The sequence below is a fragment of the Epinephelus moara genome, chromosome 11 (genome assembly GCF_006386435.1).
Source record: "Epinephelus moara isolate mb chromosome 11, YSFRI_EMoa_1.0, whole genome shotgun sequence".
In the NCBI taxonomy this organism is placed as follows: Eukaryota; Metazoa; Chordata; class Actinopteri; order Perciformes; family Serranidae; genus Epinephelus; species Epinephelus moara.
Genome location: NC_065516.1, coordinates 24,852,751 through 24,867,131, shown reverse-complemented (window position 1 = coordinate 24,867,131; position 14,381 = coordinate 24,852,751).

The window sequence follows — 14,381 nt, the reverse complement described above, 5'->3', positions numbered from 1 at the left end:
ACATTATCAATCAAGGTGTATAAATGCCACAATCCCCCAATCCCAAATGGATCCCTTACAGACTCGTTGACTCAATCCCTAAGCCTTTACAGACCTAGGACCAATTCCATTTCTTGCCCTTAGCCCTTAACGAGTCTGTAAGGGATCCATTTGGGATTGGGGGAAGCTTGTTGGGAAGGAGTGTGCATGTATGTGTGATGTTTTCTTTTGGTTATAGTTGGTCTGCCTGGCATGTTGGAGTAGATGCTTAGCAGTTCAATCAAGGATAGTGCAAACAGCTTTGCCTAATTATGGCTGAATCTAAATGTCCACCCTCTGGACTTGCAGACTGAGCCCTTGCGGACTTCAGTCATACACACTGTGACGAGTTCACTGTCACCACGTAAAGTCTGCGAGGGCAGAGACCGCCATGAAAATGTTCAGGCGACGATTAAAATCATGTAAATGCTGTCATATTCTGTAGATCTAAGATATAAATCCCATGTATAGGGTTGTTTTGTGAGTGAACAAAATACATTTCTGTATAATACACAGACTCAAATACAGAGATGGTTGTAGATAAGGACCGGGTTATGACTAAATAGATTGGGTAGGGCTATTAGTTACATCAGAAGACCTTCTTCAGTGGTTTTTCCAGCCACTTTTCCAGCCTTTATATTTGGCATTACACTGCGTAACCTGTAGGGTAGCCTGCAATGATACAATGCATTTTGATGACCCTCCAAAGCCGAAATTTCTACGTGTTTCTGTATCATGATGTTGCTGAATATTATTTCTGGTCTACACCATTCAAGTATTGTTTTAATAGGCTACAGTAACTGTTTTACATACACATAAGTTACACAAAAACCCTACCACGTCACATCAATATTGCAATGAAGTCTGTTGAAGTCTGCATCCCAAGCGGACTCTCTGGAAGTCTGCAGAAAGTCCACTTTAGGCCCCTTGTGGACTGGAGGAATTGTAGCTTTGGACAGCCCTCAGCACTCCCAAACTTCTTCTTCTAAGTCTGCGAGTCTGCGAGTGCCCGACATATGGAATCAGCCTTCGTCTTCTTAGCAGGGAGGGCTGGGCTGTGTTTAAATGCAGGTAGATAAGTGACATTTTGAAATCTCATATTAATGTTATGGATGTTTGCTCTGTTTATCTCACCCTATACTTACCTGGGCAGGTAATAGTTTCTACTTAGGTGAGAAGGTGAAATGCGTTGGGGAAGGTATAGGCAGCTTGCTGTGATGCTGCAGCTCTCATTTGTTTGTTATTTTGCTTCAGTTTCATTTAGTTTAATAGAAGTTCAATGTTCAAGTAAACTTTAGTAAATTAATGGCACTTTTTTTTTTGCTCTATCCCTGCTCGTCGATTGGTTCTTCAACCAAACCCCCTTCTCTGTCATGATCCTGGGTTTGTTTATATGTTGTTATCTTATGACTTTCCTTGTTCCTTGTTCCTTGTTTCATGTTATTCATTCATGTTTAATCTGCTTCCTGTTTTATTTTGTGGATTGTCTCCTCATGTGTCGTGTCTGGTTTTACTTCCTGTCTTTGTGTGTTTTCCCGCCTGTTTTCTGCCACACCTGTCTCGTTAGTCCTTCCCCGTTCCCTGAGTCTTCCCTTCACACCTGTCCTGTATTAGTCCTGCTCCACCCTTGTCCTTGGCCGGTGTCCATTTCCATCCTTTGCCCATGTCTTCCTTCTCCAGCTGTGTCTCGTTCTTGTGATTAGTTTTCTGTATATATATACCTGTGTGTTTCCCTTTGTCCTTTGTCAGTTCGTCTGTTGTTCATTTTGGGTGCATTTGGGTGCGCCTGTGCTCATGCCCGTTCATCGTGTTTTCCCGGTTGGTTTTCAGTTTGGTTTTTAGTTCTGCTTTCATTTGGACTTTTAGTTGCTTGCTTTAACTGGTAAGCTCACCTTTTTTTAGGGTCCTCCTCTGAACTGACACGTGACATTATCGGCTCTTTACATGTGGCGGGGGTGCTACAAGCTGACAAACAAACAATATTCCTTCTTAATTTCTTACATATTTTCCTTGAGTGTGAAAACCAGCGTGTAAAGTGAATATCCTGGCACACACCCATTTACCTCTGGGCAGCCCCGGCTTTCTTTACATTCACTGGACCCCTGAAACAATACCATAGTAACAGAGATCAAAGTGTCAGGCTTCGTAATATTGCTTTACATTTTAAAGGGCGCTGAGCAGCCCGGGCTGAGGTTTTTACAAGGCGAGCTGAGTCGTTGGGGAAATAAGGGAGCAATGGAGGAGGGAATGAAGGAATTTTAGGGGGTGATGGGATATGTCTCACTCTTTGTTCACGTACACACACATACACTCGCAAACTGAAATCATACCATGTGCAGCGGAAGAGCAGGCGGTGAGGAAATAGAAGCTAAATATAAAGTGACACGCCGCATTCCCCAGGTCATTCACAGGCCTTGCACCAAATCACAATGCTCCACAGCTCGTCGTTTATCACACACACAAGCCCGAGTCCCACAAAGAAAATTATAAAGCAGCCAAATAAGCATGCCTTGTAATTTATAGAATCACTGATGAGGGGATGAGGAGATGCATTGACATCAATTTGGCTCAGCTGCTGGTGCATTCTTACGATCCTCTTTGTGTATCAACTCAGCATCCTGGCAGGAACATTTGTAACAAAAAGCTTTTTTAATGTTTAAATGAAAATTTTAATGAGGCCCTGTATTGCTTTTCCTTTTGAGTCTTTAAGAGCCCTCTAAATCATTAAAACTTGCTCTTTCTTTGATTTCAAGGTCATTTGAAGAAATAAGGCATCCTTAAGTGGCCCTCGGACCAAAAGTGGCCTATATGCCAAAGACCGCAAATGAATGTAGCCTAATGCTTTTTAATTTGCATTCATCTTTAAAAACACAGAAGAGCCATCTCTAAGTTATAATAGGCTGAGATGGCAGTTGGAGGCCCTCTAGTCATTAGTAGCAATGCAGCTCCTCTAAAATGAAGGCCTTTCTCATCTTGTTTTAACTTAAGCCCATTACTGCAAAGATACATTAGCCCGCCGTCCGTTGCCTGTTTGTCTGCATACAATATTTCCGTCTGGCTCTGTGTGTGTGCGTGTGTGTGTGCCCACATAAAGTTCACACATACATGCATACATTCACCTCCTTTTCCTGCCCATGAGCAAGAGCACATGCAACACCGCCGCTCAGCAAAAACACACATGCATGGAAACAAAGGACGCCAGAAACGGGGACCTTAGGAGGAGACGACATGCATTGTTTGTTTAATCACGAGATGACTCTGTAATTATGTTGTCATCTGCCCGCTTCTGCGCGGCAAAACTGGGCCGCCACTGCATGCCTTGCTCCTCGCTCATAATTCCACACTTCAAGCTTTTTTTTTTTTTATCACAAACATCAGTGTGTAGAGACTGATACTGTTTTTCGGAGCAGTCACATAAAGCCTGTTTGACAGTCACTATGTGTCAACTCCGAGTGCATACATACGAGTGTAGGGCAACAGATGAGCATTTCTTTTACGCACTGTATTGAACTGATGAGACAGCAAATAACAGTGTGTCCTATTAAACACAGCAAGATGGGGCTTTTCTTATTTTCTCTTATTCTCCCCATCCTTCCCTTTCAATTTTGCTTCACGTTTCTTTCTCCTCTCTGTTCAATTTCCTCACCATTCTTTTGCCTCTTTCTTTATCTTCCCCTATTCTGTGCATGTGTGTGTGTGTGTGTGTGTGTGTCTCTCCTTTACCCCTCCTCTCTTTCTCACTGCGAGGATAGGTGGTGTGTGTCTGTGAAAAACTGAACATCTCCAGTGAAATTGGTTTTCTGTGGAGAAGCTGATGGATCACTCTGTGTTCCTGACAGGAGTCGGGGATTGTTTATGCCATACGGACAAATACATGTATACACACATATAGATATATATACACACACATATGCAAGGGGTGAGAGGACGAGGTTGGTTGTTAATGCCGGAGCAGAATTAATTTTTACGAGCCGTAGATTGCTGTTTATGGGGAAATACACTTTTAAGCTGCATGAGATGTAATCTAGATTGTAGCATTCCCAACAATGAATTATGGTTTCGGAGGCAACAGCTGCAGCAGCCTTCCTCTCACCCTCCATTTCCTCAACGCACACACGCAGATTACTCGCAAAATGTTACTGCTTTTAAAAACAAATGACTTCATATGCCAGGCATATTAGCCCCACACACACACACACACACACACACACGCACAGATCATGAACATCTAACTGTAAACTAGTTAAACAAAGAAAATTATTCCCATTTTCAGCCTGAACAGTGTTATTATCATCTTTTCTTTAACACCAGCAACCTCTATTAGAAGAGGTGAGAAATTATTCCATTACCAGCAATCTCTTCTCCTCCTCTGCTTCCACGTACACATACATGTAGCCACACACACACACACACACACACACACACACACACACACTGTGAATGAAGGAGGGGAAGCTTGCTTACATTATTATTCCAGCATCTAAGGGTAGCATTGGCTAACATGTGCACACAAAGGGTCTAAATTTCACACCACAGTGCGTCAGATGCTCGCCTGCTCGGATCACACACACACATGCACACAAGCTGTAAGACATCCTCTACACTCATTTACAAGCATTTACAAGCATTTACAAGACAAGACTTGAAAATAAAAGAGGCCTCACTTTTAGCATTTTGTTCCAACTCTCTCTCTGCTGAGCTCTTCACAGCTTCGCAGTTCCCCAAAATGTTTTACGTGCTGCCCTGGTTGTGTCGCCCTCAACGGAGACATGACACCCTTCAGCACGGATACACACATCAAATGCACCAGATATTGATTTCTTATAAATGTCATATCAATATCTTTAAGGATGATATACAGAGAGGTGATATATGTTGTAAAAGTAATTATAAAACACATCTTAATGAAGGCAGTGTTGCATTTTTGAAACTAATCTTGCAACAGTTTGCAGGTGTGAACAAGCAGATTAACCTGCTTAGTTATATATTTTGTCATATTAAAGGACACATATGACCATTTAAAGATCAAATACCGCTCACTCTCATGCAAAAGACACTCCTGATTCCACTTGGTGTATCATGACCGAGCATCAGTTGCATAAAAGACTACAATGACACAAATTAGTAATGCTAAACATCTAACTTCCTGTGCAGTCAACTTGTATTAATGTGTGTTGGAAATAAAGTTTTTTTTTCAGCGATTAAATTCATTCCGTGTCTTTTTTTTCTCCCTTTGCTCCCAGTTTTTATCAGCACTCATGCAATAACTCGAGCGGAGATGGAGCAAATGTATTCCACCCATATGTATGAATGAATGAATGAATATGATTACCAAGTCTTGGACCCTCTCAAGGACAAAGTGCTGTGTTCTCCCTGCGTGTGCTGTTGACAGCCTCGTGTATGTGTGTGTGTGTGTGTGTGTGTGTGTGTTTTTGTATTTGTGGCGATGCATTTTAAAATGGACGTTCACCTTTGTTTAGGGTGTGTACGATTTGAATTTTGTGAGTATATTTTCTCTTTCTTGTCTGTGTGTGTGTGTGTTTGTGTGTGTGTGTGTGTGTTCATGTGCAATTAAAGGTTCATATAGTGTTTGCGTGTTCAGTGGCTGTCCTCTAGGACTGCTGCTTGTTGTGGCGTAATGACAATCTACTTCCTCCTACAATGCACACACACACACAAATACCCATCTTCCCCCGGTCTGCTCCCTCACCTCCTCAGTGACTGTCACATTCAAATGCAGCCGTTTGCAGGTGACGTACCCAGGAAATACTGTCCTGTAATTGTGTCGCTCTGTCTTCCTGTGGTGAGGTAGCCGGTGGCTTGCCGCCTGCCTGCCTGCGACACACCAGAATTACCAACTGAGGGGGGAAAGAGGGGCTGAAGGGAAGAGAGGAGGGGTACCATTAAAATGCAAAATCACCACTGCGGTGCAGTGCGGCGCCTCGCTCCCTCACTCTTTCTCCGAGGCAGCCATCTTATGATGGAACGAGTATGTGTTTGATGGTGTGTGAATGTGTGTCCGTTTGAGTCTTGTGTGTGCGTGCGCGTGCATCTATATGTCTGTGTGTTTGATAGAGTGTAGAGTCGAGCTGCGGCGAGGAATGGTGAGATGGCGTGGGGTTGGCAGGCGGGTTCGTGTGCGCGTGTGATGGTGTGTGTGTGCGTGTGTATGTGTGAGGCAGGGGTGATAAATCAGAGCTAGGTAAAGGCTTTTTAATGCAGCGGACCCCTCTCCCAGCCTCCATCTTCTGTCAGGGCTCAGTAAAAGATGAGAGCCCCCTGGGGAACAGCACTAGCCCGCAGCATAGCAGGACTACGCCGCAGGTCACACACACACACACACACACATAAACGCACACACACAGGGGCCTGACGCATAGCCACTGACTAGGCCTTGTGAATGAGTGAATACATGAATAACTGAATCTATTGAATGCATGAATATATAAATAAAACTTTCCACGGGAGCCACGTTTATTGATGAACACCCCACAAATAAATGTGTTTTTCAAATGATTTCCAAATGAATTCCTAAATGATTTATGGCCGGTGATATTGCATTTATATCAGAGAAAATATTTTTGTAGAAAACAGAATGGATATTTGGTTCATTTCTGCCTGCGCTCCTAAGGTCAAACAGAGTCTTTGTCGATGATGTGCCTTGAGTCTTGAAGCGGCCCCAAGTTTCAGGGGGCCGGATATGAAAAATATGTGGAATTTGCCAACATCTGACAATACTTAGTCGGCAATATATCTCCTGTCTGATAGAAAAATGTGTTCTGAATTGCAGATACGCTCTCTTTTCTGGCATACCTTTTTAATTTGACTTTGAGGGAAAACACGCCGGGCTCCCAGATAGACAAGCAGAGATATGACTGCTGAAATGTTGTGTAGGCCTTTGTGGATGGGGCAGAGAGGACTCCAGCAGCTTGGCGCAGAAGACAAGCACAAACACTTGAGAACATAATACTTGACAACGAGCCCAGAGTGTCAGTTAGGGGCCCTACAGAGAAAAAGTCTGGCATGTTTGTGAAGAGGATGAAAACAGAGACTATGAAAATGCCAGAGAGCTGATTCTTGGTTAGAATTTCAGAGAATATGGGACTTAAATTTATGTCCTTTTTTTCTTTGTATAAATTTGTCTAGTTATTGAAGAGGACTTATTGTACTTTTCCTTATTGCCTGTCATATATGTATAATGTTACAATGTTGGTAAGTGTTTGCATTATGTACACTGCTTCATGTAGCTCCATGCTAATGTAAGGAAAATGAGTCATCTTTATTTCTCCCCAGTTTTTGGAACATATCTCTGTTAAAACTTATCTGTTGATTTTTCCACCTAAAATGCTGCTACACTATGTTACAGTTATTCCCTCGCTGCAATGACGATGCAGAGACACTCAGAGTGCAAATGCCGAAGACCCGAAAACGCCAAACAGAGCAGACTGGGCTTTTTCAGGTGTTTTAGACAGAGGGTAAAGTGAACGCAGGTTCCTCAGGCCAGAGCCGTAATCACCTATTTAACACTCGGGGTGGGGGGGGTGTTTTCAATCGACACCTTCTGCAACCCGACTCTCCAGTGGGGTCTAAGGGGAACAAACCCCAGGAGAAATTTTTAGAAACTTTACTGCTAAATTGACCATTTTAGAGCGCTATGAAACACAGATCTTAGACTAGCGTTCTCTAAGTTTTTATGAGCACCATTTTAGGGACATAGGGCTTTTATTTTATTTTATTTTATTTTATTTTTTTATTTTTTTTAATATATATATATATATATATTTTTTTTTTTTATATTACTATTATTATTGTTATTTGCTTTCAGATTTTATATTTAATTGTTTATAGTATTTCCCTTTTATTCTTATGCTTCTAATTACTCTATATTTTTTTATACATTTTATATTCTTTGTTACACACCAATACACTAAGCCAAATTCCTTGTATGTGAAAACCGACTTGGCAATAAAATTCTGATTCTGATTCTAATTCTTTATCTCGGGTGCATCGATACGATGGACAACCAAGAAAGGACGGCACAAGAGATATCCTCGCACTGATACAACTGAGCTGGAAAAAAAGGCCCCAAAAAGGTTCACAGGTTGAGATCAATGCCAAAAAATGTCAGTTTATTCAGAACATTTATTGAAAATAATAAAAAGTTATTTAAAAAAGCAGCAAATGTTTCAGACCTTGACTATCATCAGGGTGCCAGGATATGATTGAGGGCCACAAAGGAGACGTGCATACACTGACTTTTCATGACATGTTATACCGTGACATTTTTAATGACTTTATTTCATGACGTACTGCACTATGACTTTTTATGACCTTTTGATGGCATACTAACACTTAACAAAAACAGTTGACAATGGCATATGTAATGTTCATATTACATTAATAAATAAATACATTTGAAAGCAATGAAATAAAAAGAAACTACAGAAGTCGAGCAGCGGTTTCTGCTGGGGTACGGCATCACCACATGCACACAAACTACTGTTCACCATAAAACTAGAGCCAGTAGCAATAATAAGGGCAATTTGTTATGTTTATTTATGATTCTGATTACATTTGCCAATGTTTATTTGTGTGGTTGCAAGTTGTAGAAAGCAGGGGTTTCTTTTACTTTATATTTTTAATAAATATATTATAATTAGTGCTTCGATTCAGGCGGACAGTTTGAGAAAAATAAAGTGTTTTTTGAACATTAAGCAAAATGTTCTAGTAGAAACCCAAAATACAAGTATGAACCTGAAAATGAACATAATAGTTCCCCTTTAAACAATCTGGAATTGCTTCCCAGAGGAGGGCACTGCACTTTCGCCAAACCACAAAAGCTTTAACCTTGAAAAAAAACGGATGATTTACAAAATTGGTTATATTTGAAGGATTTAGCTGAAATTATGTAAGGAAATAGAGAGACACGTGAGGCAGAGCAACAGTCACAGGCTGTGTTTTGTATATTATGCCACACTATACTCGACCCTGCTCTGACAGGGTCAGTTATAGTATGCATATATATGAATTTGGTAGGTGCTGCAGGAATATAGATGCATCACTTAGTTGACATGGATGGAAAAATCCTCTCAGTCTGGTTTGTGAATTGAGTGAGAGTGGGTGAAAATGCATCTAAAATCATATCTTAACTTCAACCAGAAATTACGGGAACACATTGTATGAAGACATGACGCTACACTGGAGAAAATTTAACTACACCACATCCATAAAGTGTACAGCATCAGATTTGTGGAGGTAGGACTTTTGTCTGTTTAAAAACTCCACAGTGGAGGTTTAGGCCTCATGTAGTACAACAGAACAACATCATAATCAAAGTTTTTTCTTCAGGGTACAGCTCCATGTTCACTCAAGAGTATATCAGCACCGACAACGCGCAGCTCCACTCACAACTGTGTGTTTGTGTGTTTAGAGGCTGCAGCTCAGTTTGCACTGCACTCTGCGTCTAGATGAGAAGGTTAATGCGCATGTTTGTGTGTGTTTGTTATCCTTTCTTGTGCATGTGTGTCTCCGCGCATCTGTTGGACTGAGCAGGTTAATGCCGGTTGACACATGCGGTTCACTGATCTCCTGGAGGAGTCGAGACTCACAGCAAAACCTTCACACACAGGTATCCATGGCAACCACAAAAATTATATTTCTTCCTTCGCCGGCAAGCCGGAGATTCCAAGATGCTGAAATGCACAAATACATTGTCATTACCCGGCAGCCTCATACTTAACAGGGTTAGGCTTTTTCTGCCTGCTGTTTTCATTGTTCAGTGTGTTGCCTACACATGTAATTTAGAAATTCCTCTTGTTACCTTTCCCCGACTGAAACTCTATATTATCTTTACATGCAAGGTTGATGCTGCTCTCTGTGCCCACGTGAGGCTGCTTTATTGAAAATTCCTTCCATCCGCAGACATTATTGTGTTTCTGTTTTACATTCCTACATATTTTTGTGCTCAACTTGGTTCTGCGTTGGGAAATATTAGATTTTGTCAATGAAATGAAGCAATGGCGGCGAGATTGGCGAGACGTTATCAAATATTTATGTCACTTTACATGTGCTCCTGCTTGTATTTGGTTGCTTGTGAGGATTGAGGGCCTTGTAGTAGCATTGATTGACAGATGATGGGGAATAAAGCTCTGTTCTACTCCACTATCTTCCTCTGTTGTTGCTGACAACTTCTGGTTGATTGCACAATGATCAGAGGCTTTTTCTCCCCTCCAACAACAGTACATATTTATGGAAATGAGATTATAGCCTGGGCTTCAACAGTATAAAACTAAATATCCATACACAATACTGTTAGCACAAAAAGAGCTAAAGAAAAAGAGATTTTTTTAATGACATATATCAATGTGTGCGTTATAAAACTGGAGACAAATACATGATATGATATTCATCTTAAAATACATTCAATAGCCTCAATTATTACACTGAACAGACTGTAAAATGGTGCAACTTCAAAAAGTTTATAAGCTTGTACACCGCACATCAAACATCTTTCTCTAACAATCCTCTTAAAAAGTGCACAAGACTATATTGTACCGAAAGGTGTACTCGCACCGGAGCCAAGCACATGCCTCCTTTTTTCATCTCTTTGAGGGGAAATAGGAATAAGCACATTGTGTCCTGCACCACATTCCTGAACAAGCAGAGGTTCAATCACATTTGCAGAAGTTATCGAAACTTTCAAAGAGCTCAGCTGGCGCCTTAAGCCACAGGAAATTCACTGGGACATCTGGAGGGATGTGTGCAGATTATTGCTCATTTAGTCTGTTCTAGACATCAGTAGGAAGAGGACTGAGATGGCTAAACACACGCACAGACTGGAGGATGCACACACACACACACACACAAACACACACACAAACAGGCTTGACTTTGGCAGATCTAACCCCAGGCTCACCACAACACACCTGTGTATAATCCCCCATGATGCCCTCTGGTCGTTTGTCCAATCCCCTCGCTACTCCTGTCCTCGCTCATCCAATCAGAGGACAGGTCAGGTAAAGTTTGCTTCCATCTCTTTAGTCCTGTGTTAGCGTAAGAGGATGTGAAATACAAAATTCACCGCTGGTGTCTGTTTGGTGTTTTCATTTGATGCGGTCTCGGATTCCTCACATGTCCAGTCGTCGTGCAACAAAGAGACGGGAAAATAATCTGCAAAGACGCATGTCAGATTGTAGAATATCTTAAAAGTGGATTGATTATATTATTGTAAACTTCTGCTCGTTACAGTATGAACAGCAGCATATAAAGATCCACCATTTTAAAAATGGTTTCTGAAGGTGGACAGATAAATTGATAGCAATATAACAAGAAATATAATATATTCTTTATATGAATCTCTCCTCCACGTCTGTGTCTGTCTGCATGCACGCTATTAGGGATATCTTTGTTTCTGATGTGGAGGAGGAGGATGCAGCCCACATCGAAACTTTTTTAAGTTATACAGTAACGTGACCTTTATCGACGTGCATCATAAGATACAGGACTTGTTACTGTATTTTCTTGATCTCTGCGTTTGCTCTTCCAAACTACGCATATTGAGGTGAACATATAGATCTCATATAGATCCCAAATTATCCTGGGTCTTGAGAACAAAGAAGGAAAGGCCAAATTCTGTATATTCCCCAACCGGAGCTGCTCCATCTTCTCTCAAGGTGCGAAATGCAACCAGACAAAACCTCAACACCACGATAAAAGCTGAGGAAATTACTTCCTTATTTTAGGAGTGATTGATTGTCCCTCTGACCTGTTAGACTGAAGAGGTGGTTAAGAAGAGGAGGCAGACGAAGATAATTGGGCCCGGTGGTATCCAAAGCCCGGCAGGTGTTGAAAGAACTCTCATAACACAGGTACCTGCAGCGGCTGCAGCCCTGAACTCCAGCACACCTAGGATTTCACTACCTTGGAGGAATTTTGGTGTTTTATGTTTGGCATGTCTTTTATTGAATAGATGAAATATGAGGGATGCTTGTAAAACCTATTGACACGTTGGACATGCCACAAGAAAAAACAGTACATATACAGGTGTCAAAACTCCTCTGACGTGTCAGCAAATAAATGGTGCGTTTTTTTGTTTCATCTTTTCTTGGCACGAAAATAATGTCATTCACTCTTTGAAAGTGATGTCAGTTGTTAGAAATATCTCCCCCATTTACCAGAGAGGTGTAATTCCCTTACCTGTTGAAAAGGAGGTAAAAGCTTACACTCATGAGCAAAAGGATCAGAGATGGAATTTTGTTGAAGTGAAAAAGCACAGGTGTTTTTACTCTTTAATTTCATTAGCAATGCACAGGGCTTTCGGAGTCCTTCTAGCCATTTCAAATGAAGAGGTAAAAGCCGGGCATAAGCTTAAATGATAACATTCTTTCTCAGAGAAAAATATGCATGTACGAATCAAAGCTATTGTACTATCCTTATTATTATCTGCAAGCCAAGGGCTCTGTTCCAATTAAAGAATACCACAGATGGACCATTCAGCTAGCAAGCACACACAAACGAACCTACAATAGGTACAGTAAAGTACCCAGTATTACTGAGCCAAGAGAAGAGCTTTTTACTTTAAAAACTATTTAATCAGGAAAATCAACGCCTCACATCAAAGAAATGGAGATGAGGGACAGGCGGATAAAGAGGCTCATCAAAGAAGGAGATCTAGTTAGGGATTCAACGCCCTAATTCCCTTTCTCTTAAAACCTTCGTCAGAGGGGGCACAGGGCCAATTTGCTCCCTAAATGGCTGCGTGTGAATGGGCAGATTGCTTTGCATAGCCGCTGGGAATCTGGGCTTCTTCCTCTTTTTCTTCTCCACACGGAGCCTGTGAATTAGAAAAGATCCAAAGACAGATAGGCTTAACGGAGCCCTAGCTACCTTCCTTAAGTCCAGAGCCCTGTTCCAACTTCCAACTAATTCAATCCATGGCCTAACTCAATTAATAGACTTTAATGCACTGTTTCTTCTTTATCTGTTCTCTTTCCAGGGGGATTGGGGACTTCACTTGGAGTTGTCGAGTAATATCTGCAAAAAGGTTTGGATTGTAAGTCTGCCTGAATGTTAAAACAATGACACGTCCCGGCGGCATTGCGGTATATGCATCCTTAATCTCGAACATCTCTTTAATCTCGCCTTCTGGGACTCGCTGTACATTAATGTAATGTAGTGCATAAAATATTGACAAACAGTCTTCCAGGTGTCTGGCTGTATATGCATTGCTATAGGATTCATTAGTCAAAATGTCCTTGATGTGAGAGGACCTTCCAGTATCCACACGGTAAGACCTACGCTCTTTACATAATGTCAAACCAATCATCGTCTCGGATTGCAACCTCCGCCTCAAGGTGTACGTTTTCTTTTAATCAAACGAGGGGCTATTTCAATACTTCTGTGTGTTTAAACTGTACAATTCATTAATTTTGGCCTTGCATTACCACCAAGGACATATACCCTCGCACATATGCTCTTTCGAAGATCACATCGGTCAGTAGCATCAATTATTTAAGATCAGCCCTGCCAGTACACCTTCCCAGTATTCTTCGGGGCATTCATGCACCTCATGAGGACAAATATTCCACGCTTTCCTCTCCGCTCAACAGAAACACTAACCTCATCTGAGTGCAAATGTGTGTACGTCTGTCTGAGCCGGTAGATCTGAGACCAGCTCTCCGCAATAGGCTTTCTATCATGCCTGCAGTTCCGATTGATCGTCTCGGCAATCAGCAATTAAGCCCTAGTGATCAGAGCGGGAGAGGGGAGGAAGGGGGAGGGAAGAAGAGGTGGGAGGTAGCCCCCCACTCCAACCCCACCCCGCTCTTCTCTTGTCAGCCCAGGAAAGGCTTCACTCAGCTGGGGTGCGTTTGGCCCCGGGCTGGGCTCACTGGTGGAGGTTAACTCCAGCATAAATAAGCATCTTTGGACTCATTACAGGGATTAGAGAGTAATTCGCCTGCGAGGAAGGAGACGACTGCCAGGGTTTTGGTACAGTTTACTACAGTCTTATAGGGGCGAGGGCCCTGGAGATTACAGAGGGAGAGAGATGGAAAGGCAGCAAAAGAGAGAAAGGCCAAGGGAAAAGAGAGGCTGGCTGTCAAGTGTGTGTGTGTGCATGTGTGTGTGTGAGAGTCAATCCAAGCCCCCGGCTGCCCCCTTGATCTTGAGCATGTTGGGGTGCTGTGAAAACGGATAATGGGAGTTAGAACGACCGGGCCTGTCTAGAGAGAAGTGTGCTGATTGTTATAACTTTCCCTCATCTCTCTCTCCTCCACTTAACTAAATAAACACCCAAGAGGTAGCACTCTATCAATTTTAATGATGTTGAAATACAATTTAGGCACAAAATACACAACAAATGC